Source organism: Macrotis lagotis, chromosome 1 (assembly GCF_037893015.1).
Source record: "Macrotis lagotis isolate mMagLag1 chromosome 1, bilby.v1.9.chrom.fasta, whole genome shotgun sequence".
NCBI classification, from domain to species: domain Eukaryota; kingdom Metazoa; phylum Chordata; class Mammalia; order Peramelemorphia; family Peramelidae; genus Macrotis; species Macrotis lagotis.
In genome coordinates, this window is record NC_133658.1 from 15,350,296 (window position 1) to 15,361,991 (window position 11,696).

The 11,696-nt window shown below is 38.7% G+C and overlaps 1 pseudogene; it reads right to left on the reverse strand.

The window, feature by feature from the left end:
• Positions 1–5,087: 5,087 nt before the first annotated feature.
• On the reverse strand, positions 5,088–5,955 carry LOC141512706 (1-acyl-sn-glycerol-3-phosphate acyltransferase alpha pseudogene; annotated as a pseudogene).
• Between the last annotated feature and the right edge of the window lie 5,741 nt (positions 5,956–11,696).

Consider the following 11,696-nt stretch of genomic DNA (forward strand, 5'->3'; position numbering starts at 1 on the left):
AAACGATACAAAGCAAAAATGACAACAGCAACAACCTTTTGACCATAGAAAGTTTAGTAACCATAGAAACTTTAGTCACTATGGTGAAAAGAAACTTCCAAATATGCTCAAATTAAAAAAAAAGTCAAAGATCCTACAATCAAAACCTCCAAGAAATATATGAATTGAGCTCAGGCCATTGAAGAATTAAAAAAGGAACTTTTAAAATTAAGTAAGAGAAATAGAGGAAAAAATGGAAGAGAAATGAGAGTGTTACAAGAAAATTATGAAAACCTGATTAAACCAAGCAATTATTCTACGTAACTAGAAAAAATAGTAATAAAATTCATTTTCTTTTAGGAATTTGACTTTCAGCTTATTTTCATTATACCTTCCCTTCATTTTTATCAGTCCCTTCTTCCCTCATCTTTCCCAGTCCTTGGCCCCTCCTTCCCTGTAGATAAGTTAGATTTTTAAACCCAAGTGAGAATGTAATTTATTCTTTCACTGGACTAAATCTATTGAATAGAATTTACTCAGCATTCACATTCTCCCTTCTTTCCTTCTAAAATTATATATCTCTGTGCCTCTATCCTTGGTGCTCAATATTATGAATCATGTATTATCAATAACAGTTTGATTATTTGATTGCTTCATAAATTCCTATTGTTCTCAAGATATAATCACAGATTTTTTATTTGATTTCTTGATAAGCAGCAATGATTCAAATTACATCAAATTATAATTATAAACTTTTTTTTACCTTACCCCCTTTTCAAGTATCTTTCAAATATACACAATCCTTTTCATTACTGAAAGTATCAGCCAAAGCCATCATTTCTTGAGTTATTTGTGCCCTTTTCCCCAGGCCTATCTTCTTTCTCACTACCCCCCCCCCATACTTAATCCCTTGGTAAGTAAAGTTTCAGGTGGTGATCCAATAATAACTAAGAATCTTGGACATCTCTAACTACTGGGAGGCCCTGGAGGTCTCACCAGAGAACTTTACAAATAGAATAAAAGCTATAGGAAAAGAGGGTAGCAAAAGACGAGATAGTTGAATATGTCTTGCAAGCAACCAACACGCTCTTGGCCAGATTTTGATAGACAGTGAAGGATAGAAGGGGCTGCCATGCTCGCTTCCATGGGGTCAGTAAGAATTGGGCATGAATGGGCTACTGAACAAAAACCAAAAAAGACTAATAATAATAAATAGAACTGAGGTCATTTGTATAACCCTGGGCAAATCATTTAATTTTTATTTGCTTCTGATTCCTCAACTGCTAACATGTGTATCAGAAAAGCATCTTCTTTGCAGGGTACCTGTGAGCATAAAATGAGCTCATGTTTGTCAAGAGCAAAGCTTAAGACCTGATACACAACAGACAATTAATAAATAGCAATTTCTTTTCTTCTTTTGTCTTTTTTCTAAATGGGCCACATGGAAACATGAAAAGATCTAGAGATAGGCAGGCAGCAACCCTCATTTATTAAGCATGTACTATTGGGAAGACAGTATGTTAAATCATAGATATATGAGTAGAAGAAAAATGATAAGCTATTGAAAATATCACATGAATAGGAAGCAATCTTTGTCTGGATATGATGAGGAAATCCTTGGGTTCGGGCATTAAAGTCTGATAAGTCAGAATCATAGCCTGCAGGATAATGAAATACAATCTACCTGGAGTTCCATCCTCACAATGGAAGCCATGACTTGAAAACAGCTCACCAAAAGACAAATGGAAAAAAAAAAGAGAGATGCACTTAAGTTTTATTTTGTTTAATTTTTTTAATGATAAAAGAAAATTTAAGAAATATTGGAAAGAATCAGGAAAACAGAATAGCCTGGAAATTTACATGCTGAATTTATTCCATACTTAAAAAGTTATAAAAGACAGCAATTCAGATTCATATGCAATGCTCTTTTTTTTCTTCTTTCAGATATAAGGAAATACAATTCAATTTGTGATATAAGAGAAAATAGCATAACCCAAAGTAGAATCTGTCATAATTAGCCATACCATATTTTGATATGCAAAGCTCTATATTAAGTCTCTCACCATTTTCCAGCCCTTTCTTTGAGTATTACTAGATTCCTCTAATCTCCTAGATTTTAGTTAATCCTATGATACTTTTCTCAACAGTTACTGTATCATTTTCAACAGTAATTCTTCCAGACCTCTCTATTTCTTCTCATACTTCACATATCTCCCTTCCTCCTTTCCTTCTCACTTGAGAATCTTGCCTCTTATTTTATAGAAAAAAAATCAAAATCATTTACCATAAGTTCCTTTTCTCTTCCTCATCTGCCACCCAGGTGCCTTCTAAGACTTTCTTATTTTTTTTTCTTTTTTGTGACTTTTAACATCTCATATATGAAATATCCTTAAACCTTACCAAGGCTAAGCTTTCTAGCTTTCTACTTTTTAAAATGAATCCTTTCCATCTCATCTCCTCTAAGAGATTCCTGATCTTCTCTTTGTCCTTTTTCAATTGGTTCATTTCTATCTACTCACAAACAAGCCCATGTTTCCTTTATCCTGGGGAAAAAAAAGACTTATATGATGTTTCTATACCTACTAACTATCCTTATACTCTTCTCTTTTTAAGTAACTTCCCCATAAGGACCATCTTCAATAGGTTTCTCCATTTTCTCTCATCTCACTTACTTTTTAGCTATTTTACAATTTAGCTACTAGCCTTTTCATTCCAATGAGTCTCTTTATATTTATTAATGATTTCATTAAACAATTCCAGTGATATTTATTTTCTTAATATTCTTCTATGCTTCTTATATCTTCCTATTCAAAATTACCTTAAAATTCTTCAATAAGTATTTTATTTTCCCCACTTAGACATAAAAATAATTTTAACATTTGTTTTGAAAACTTTAAGTTCCAAATTCTCTCCTTCCTCTCCAACTGAGAAAGCAAGTCATATCCCAACAAAACTTCCCTTCAATTTCCAATTCCTTGCCAAATAGAAGAGCTTCATTGTTTTGTTTTGGTTTGGTTTTGGCTATATATCTTGAACGTATAGATCCTTTTCCATTTTTAAAAATCTCTTTTCAATATATCGCCATTAGTGATATTGCTAGGTCAAAAAGATAGGCATGGTGTTATAGATTTGGAGGCGTAGTTTTAAATTCTACAGAATGGTTGAATCAGTTCATGACTCAACCAACAGTGCAAAATGTCTCATTTTCCCTACATGACTTACATTTGTTAAGTTCTTTTTTCTCTCCCATTAGCCAATCTAATAGTTCTAAAGTAGTATCTCAGAATTCCTTCACTTTGTATTTCTTCAAACTATAGTGAGCTAGAACTCTTTTTTAAATAGCATTTGATAATCTCATCTCAAAACATTTCATATTTTTCAACATTTTTCAGTAGGACAATGATTCTTATTTTTTTTTTCCCTTACATCTTTCTTTATTATCCATTATCTTGCTGTGTAATCCAGATAATAAAAACCATTGGAGTGGAGCAAACCCTTGGACTGTCCCTTTCATCTCTCTCCTTTCAGACCTCTTGAGGGGGGGGGGTTGGGAGGGGTTGGAGAGGAGGAAAGGGCAGTCCTGGTGCCCATGGAAGGGGAGGAGAGGACTGGAATAAGAAGACCCAGCTAATGCCTCCGGAGGAAAAGCAGAACTGGTTGGGGAAAAGGAAATCCTGGGGAGTCCCCTCACCTCCCCAGATCTCACTGGCTGGCCTTGGTTGGGGGAGGAGAGTAGGAGCATTAAATGACCCTTCTTTCCCCAATGCCCCACCCTCTCATTAATGCTCCTCAGGTTGGGGGGGGCAGGGTATCAGCAGGACTGTGGGTTTCCCAAGAGAATATTGGGGTTCTCTTGAGCCCTCCCACCCCAATGGGGATGTGCTTCTTAAGGCTTGGATACTCCTCTTCTAGGCTAGAGATGAGGACAAGGAAGCCTAGGTTTGGCTGGGTTTCACTTCTACCCCTTTTTGTAAACAGACTCCTGCTTCCCCAAGGCCCTGGGGTGTTCCTCCCCTTCCCTTTGGGCTTTTAACACTGAGTGCATTTGGCTGCCAATCTGGACGCTGGGAGGTGGGGAAAGGGCAACTTCTCAGCAGCAAAAAGGAAAGAAAAATAAATTAAACCTATTTCAGCTTTCTCTAATCAGCTTTCAGCTCTTCCTACCCCAGCTCAGGGAGTAAGACATCAATATAGCACCTGTAACTTCACCCTTCCCTGGTATCTGGGCCTAATGGTACAGCCTGAGGCCTAAGGATAGATTGGGCTAGCCTCCTTACTGCAGGAGAATTTAAAAGTATACTGCCACTGGAGTGTACCACCACTGGACTGTGCCACCCACTGTCAGAGGGGAGAAGGGGAGCAAGAAGGAGTGAGGAGGAAAAGAGGGAATTCAACGTAGACGTGTGTTTGTGTGTGTGTGTGTGTGTGTGTGTGTGTGTTATAGGGAAGAATGGGCCTGGCTGAGTAAGGAGAAGGCAGATAAAACATTGTGCCAAGGAAAGGAAATGGTCCAATCCCTAGGAAAGAAAACATCTAGGTTGACAGGGGTGGATGGGGAGGAAAGAGAGGCCAAGGCTGGGCTAGGCAGGGCAGCCAGATTGGAAAGCAGGTTTGTCTTTTCTGTGCCCCTTCCCCTCAAGTTGGATGAGTCCATTGGCATCCAGAGTTGGGAGAGGGTAGGGGAGGAAACAGAGCTCTTCCATAGAAGTGATTGAGTTCATAAATCAAGGACGGGGAGGAGAGCCATGGAGGAAATGTCCACTTAAGTTCCACTATAGAGTGGGAGTGATCGATGCCCAGTGGAACACACCACTCGGGAGACAGGGAAGATAGCAGACAAGATGGGAAGCACAGAGGGAGTGTGTTGGCTGCACCAAGATGGGAAAGTCCACAGAGTAGGGTTGGGGACATAAGAGGGAAAGAGATGGAGAACCTCTTTGTCCATGTCCACTTCAGAAGCTGAAGATCAGAGTAAAGAATTATTGGGGTGAGAAGAGGCTTGGCTGTACCACAAAGGAGAAATAGCATGGGGAGAAGTGAAGAGGAGCCCAGTCCAGGGGCCACTAGATTGAGGGAGAGGGAATCTGGGGAAGTGGTAGGAGGAAGGCTCAAGGGCCAGCCTCACCAGCCCCACCAGGCTTCTTTAGATAGTCACCCCCTCCCCGGCCATCAGTAGAGATCTCCCGGAAAACTGTGAGCATGGAGTGGCGGATTCTGTCAGTGAGGTCCGGCACATCATCTGGGCTCAGCCCTTCTGTGGCCACTGGGGACAGCACCCTACCTGACATGTCCCTTGAGGTGAAGCGCCGTTCTTTCTTGCAGTAGAAGTCTTTATAGGAGGCCATGACAATGGGGATAATGGGGACCTGGGCCTGAACAGCAAGGTGGAAGGCACCACGTTTGAAGGGAAGCATAGAGCCATTGTGATTCCTGGTGCCCTCGGGGAAAACCCAAATTCGGACATTCTGGCTGAGCAGGGTCTGCTCAGCCTCAGCCATGACACTGATTACATCCCCAGTTCGTTTCCAGTCAATGAAGATAACTCCAGCCAGCCAGCATGCTAGCCCTGCTGGCCCTGCCCATAGAAGTTCTCGCTTGGCAATGGGTACACAACGACCTGGGAGCACCTCCATCATTCCTAGTAAGTCAAGGGAGCTCTGGTGGTTGGAGACAACAACATAGGGCTGGCGGGGGGGGGGAGTGATGGGTGCCTCGAACCTCCAGTTGGATCCCATACAGGTACTTGATGTGAAGCAGCATCAGTCGAAGGATCTTCATGTTCTCCACGTTTCGCCCTCGAAGGGCACACACAGGGATGGCCAGCACTGCCAGGAAAAGGATCCAGGCATTGTAGAATTCCATCTTGTAGAAGTACTTGGCACTGGTGCTGTAACCCTAGAGCACAGGTACCAACAGCAAAAGCAGCAACAGAAAGAGCAGCAACATTGTCCATGGCCTTGGCCACAGCTCCATGCTGGCCACCTCAGTGGGGTAGGGGGCCTAGGGGGCTGGCCCCTCCCCAGCCAGGCTTCGGCGGTGGTGGCGGCTGTGTCTCTGTCTCTGGTGGGGAGTCGGTGCCAGGGGACCCTCGGGGTTTGGGGGTGTCCTAGCCCCTGCTGGTGGAGGGGCTGTGGGAGTGGGGGGACAGGCCCATAGTAGTGAGAATGGTGGGAGGGGGTGTTCCCCCGCGCTCCTCCTCCCTCCCTTACTGCTGTCTGTCCCTCCTAGGGCTGGGGCTCCATTCTTATTTTTTACAAATTTGCCTCAGGTGACTTTTGGGGTGGAGCCAAGATGCTAGCACAAAGCTAACCTGCTTCCAGAGCTTTCACTACTACCAAAGACAAATGAAGCCTCCACTGGAGCATTCGCACTAGAGATCCCATCAAGAAAAAGAGAATATTCAAAGATGTTTTCAACTGTAGACAATAAGGGAGGATCTTGAGTGCAGATCTGTCTCCATGGGGGGAAAGGGGAAGTAAAGTCCAGTAGGTGGGAAAGTAGGGAAAGCCAGAAAGAGACTTAGCCATAGTGCCATCCAGATCCCAACAGTTTAGTATTAACTGTCCCAGCAGTTAGATAACAAGCCAGCAGGTGGTTCCCAGCCCCAAACAAAGTCTGAACCCTGAGTACACCAGGGTAAAATACGGGACTGGGCTGGGAACCATCCTCTGGTAAGTTAGAACCTGGACAGAAAGGAGGAAACACACTTCTGCAAAGGTAAGGCCTGGACTGCATAGGCAACAGCTTAGCCAACGACAAGCCAGGGATCAGACCCCAGCCCCAGCAAAGCAAAAGCTTGGATGGCTACTCCATATACCCCAGGAGCAGAACTACAAGAACAAAAATGAACAAAAAAAGCTAAAAGTGTAGGAAACTACTTCACAGATAAAGATGACAGCAATGCCATGTCTGAAGAAGAAAGCAGTGAAAAATCACTCACATGAGAAGTATCAAAACAGTCTATAAATTGGACTCCAATACAAAAGCTCATCAAAGAACTTTAAAAAAAAATAAAAACTAAAGAAGAGAGGAAGAAGGAAAATGGAAAAAAGAAATGAAAGTCATACAGGAAAATTGTGAAAAATTTACCAGAGAATTTAACACCTTGAAAAAGAAAATACAAAGGTAAGTGAAGAAAAAAATAAAATCCTAAAAATTAGAATTGAACAATTAGAAACCAATGAATCTGCAAGATTTCATCAAACAAAACAAAAAAGACTGAAAAAAAATTGAAGAAAATTTAAAAGTACCTTCTAGGGAAACTGAATGACCTGGAAAAAGATCAGGAGAGACAATCTATGAATCACTGGACTACCAGAAATCCTAGACCAACAAAGGTACCTGAAAAACATCATGCAGGAAATTATAATTTAATTATTAATTATATTATATTTTATATATATATAATATATTATATATATAATATATTAATATAATATAATATAATTAGGGAAAACTGCCCCAATATACTAGAACAAGATAACCATAAAACCATTCAAAGAATCCACAGAACCCCTCCAAAAAGAGACCCCAGGTTAAAAATTCTAAGGTCTATAATATCAAAATTCCAGAACCCTCAAATTAAAGAGAGAATATTGTAAGCAGCAAAAAGAAAACAATTCAAATACAAAGAGAGCACAAACTTAGGACCTATCAGACTCAACACTGAAGGACCAGAAGAACTGGAGAGCAAAGGATCTGAGATTACAATCCAGAATGTACTACCCTGAAAAATTCAGCATATACTGTCAGGTGAAAAAGATGACCATTCAATGAAATGACTGTTCCAGAACTTCCTGACACAAAGACCAGAACTGAATAGAGAATTCTATAGCCAAATACACAAAGAAAGAGCTATATTTAAAAAAAGGTAAATGACAAAGGGGACTGAAAAAACAAAATTGTTTTCAAGAAATATTGGTCCCTCGAATGGAAGAAATAACAGTCCTAATTCTTTAGAACTTTACTTCTCCAAGGAAAATTGGAGGGTACAATGTAAGTGAAGAGAATAAACCTAAAGGATATTGATATAATGGGATCTTGTCTCTCAATTGAAAGAGGTCCAAGATCACATAACTATATTTGAGACAAAAAGCCTTGGGGAAAAAACAAAGCAAGAGTGTTAACTTAAGTGTCTTGTTATACTCTGACTAACCTTAATCAGGTCTTTCCCATGAATCCAATATTCTTATTATGTGACCAAAGTATTTTAAGTTCCGACTTCCTTATTTGCCCTTCCTGTGAAGAATCTTGATTAATTTCTTTATGTAGTGATTGATCTGATCACATTGCTGTCCAAGGGAAGCATAAAAGTCTTCTCCAGCATCACAATTCAAAAGTATCAATTCTGAAGCACTAAGCTTTCCTTATAGTTCAAATTTCATAGTCACAAATGGTAAATCGAAATGGATTTATACCTATCTCTATACATCCATTTCTATATCTATGTACCTATTGGTGTATCTTCCTAGGTATCTATGTATCTATCATCTATCTATCTGTATCTTTGTTGATCCAGATCTTTTGGACAAGGTGGTTCCTCTGCTTCAAATTATGCTGTCCAGAATTGCCACAGTATTCCTTTCAAGAAGGAAGTATCTTTGAATTTCATGACTATAGTCTGCTACAGTGAGTGATCTTTGAGCCAAAGCATATAAAATCTGACTCTGCTTCCATTTCTTCTCCTTCTATTTTGCAAGAAGTAATGGAAATAGTTACTAAGAATTTAGCATTTTTTTTTACAAAAGACAGAACCCCCTATTAGCAGCCAAAACTAAGTTTAATTCTTGTGCATTGCCCTTGTGTACTACAGCTTCCTAAATACAAAATGATATCTGAAAAGGTGATATTTCTACATTGTATCTATCTAAGTGAATAATAATTCCCTAAGGCTGTTTTAGGGTGTCCATAGGCTAAGTTGTTTTAGCTCATGATAACATTTTTATATTTCCAGCATCTAAAGAAGAGCATGCTTCTAAAACAAAACTCAAACCTGTTTTTATATTGTAGAGCATTTAAAGGTTTTCAAAGAATTTTACAAACATTACTCCATTTTATTCTTATGTCACCCTTGAGAGGGAGGTAGTACTATTAGTCTCATTTTATAAAATGGCACAGTAGCCTACTTACATCTCATAAATCTAGATCTGAATTCAGATCACCTTAATTCCTCATTTAGGAATTCACATCTATCCAAATAACTTAACTGAAAAAAATCCTGTTTTATTAGGTCATGAACTATAAAACCTATATTTCAGAGTGCAGCTGTGTTACAATATAGAAGGCTTGGAAAGATCTATTGAGGACATGTAGTTCAATCTCTAGCCAAAGAAAGATCACTTCTCCAATCTCAAATAACAAGTGTTCATCAAGCTTCTGCTTAAAGAGTCAATGAGAAGGAAGCCACTGCCTTCTGTGACAGCTCATTCTGCCTTTGGCTAGCTTTTTACTGACATTGATCAACAGCAAAAGTGTTCTGACTTGACAACAAAACTCTTGGAAGCATCTCTTATAGAGCCATCTGGCAGAGTGCTTTCAGCCAAACCTCATGGGGACTCATCAGAGACACAGGAAGAAATCACTCTTCTTCAGTCTCCCCAAATGCTGAAGTAGAATCATTTGATATTTCTTTACCCAGGACCTTAACAGAGAAAGTGTTAACTAAATGTATTCCCTCCTTCCTCAAAAAAGAACCACAACTTATATACATTGGAGGGGGCTGTGTTTTTCTACTATCTGGGAGTCAGTAGTTGATGCCAGTTGCCTTAGAGACGTCATCAATCTCTACACCAATGAGACTGTCTGACAAAAATTAATAAAAAATGGAGCAAACTAGGATCTTTTGGTTATTGTTAAATGCTAACCCATTTTATTCCATCGGCAGATCTGATTCCCAGTGAACAAAGCTCATGAGAATTATGAGATTACATTCCATTAAACATGAACTTACATGGCTGCGGTTTTGTTTAATATTTCTAAGTGACTTTCTATTTGTTTCTTTCTGTTTTATCATTATGAAGATTTCATAATATCATTGACTTTCAGCGTGGGAGGTAGAAAGGATTTTAGAGATAATTTAGTGTTAAATTCTCATTTTATAATAAATTAATCAACAAATATTTTGAAAACATCAGTATTTCAAGTACAGTTAGGTGCTTCTATATTTAAATTAATATTCATATAAGATACTTAATGTTCTCAAGGCAATAATATTGGTAAGCAGTGCACAGAGAAGTCAAGTTAGATAATAATGATTATTGCAATGGGACCTGGACATAGAGAATATCAAAAAGTTCAGTGATGATGATTGCTCCCAATGATAGAAATATTCTGGATTCAGTAATATTTCCAGAGGCCTCTCTCATTTATCTAACTTTATCTAAAGGTCTTGAAACCTTTAGGAATAAGAGGATTCAAGACTTTGACAAAATTATATTTTGTTTGGCTATCTCAGTGATTTGATCCATATTGGGAATGACTAATGTGGAAACACTCTATTAATGATACTGCGTAACAATGCCTACTGAATCAAAGAGGTTCTTTCATAGTTCAAAGAAACTATTCAGCTCTATATGCAGGGCATTTCAAGATGGACAAGGCATAGTAGAGAGTACTAACAAAAGGTGATCCACTGGAGAAGGAAATGGCAAACTACTTCTGTATCTTTATCCAGAAAAACCATTGGACGTTATTTAAATAACCAAAGACCTGACTCAGGAAGATGAGCTCCTTAGGTCAGAAGGCATCCAACACATTATCAAAGAAGGACAAAGGACAAGTACAATTGGTTTAACTACTCCTGAAGCAGCGGGATCAAAACTAAAATGAAGATAAGCCATAGACATGTAATGAAAGGAAAATCTGATCAGAATAAAGAGAAAGTTCAATATCCCATGGCAAATTGGAAGGTCAAATCCTTGAACCCAGTTAGGTGTGGTCAAAAGGAAGATGGAAAGATGAGACACTGACCTCTTGGGTGTTAGTAAAGTTAATTGAATGGGAATGGGTAGATTTAATTCAGGTGATTTTTACACATACTACTGTTGGCAAGAATTCCCAAGAAGAAATGGATTTCATATCGATAAGTGGTTGAAGAAAGCAACACGTGGGTATAATATATTTTTAAATGACAAAATGATATCTGTTTGAATCCAAGATGAACCATTCATTATCACAGTAATATATTTTTGTTTCAGCTACTGAGGCAAAGAGACCAAAGTCCATCAGTTTTTGAAGACCTACACCTTCTAAAAGCAGCATTCAAAAAATGTCATGTTTCTCATAGTGGCTTGAAATGTTAAAGTGGGAAATAAAAAGAATAATGAAATAATTGGCAAGTTTAACCTTGGTCTACAAAATGAAGCAAGACAGAGATGAATAAAGTTTATTAAGTTAACCCACTTGCCATAGTAAATACTCTTTTTTAGCAATCACAGAGGTGATTCCACACAAGCCCATTACTAACTGGTTGATACCAAAATTATACTGATTTTTATAATTTGCATGCAAAAATGGAGACAGTCTACATAGTCAGTCTCAGATTCTGAGATTTTTATGGGAAAATGAAGACAAATTGTAGAAAGTCTTGGATCCCCAAGACTATACAGATATAACCTGAATAAAAAACACTTATCAAAAAGAAGATTAAATGATGAATAGATTTAGATGATTAAATCTGGTAGATGAAGTGCCTGAAGTTCTATGAAGAGAGATTTGCA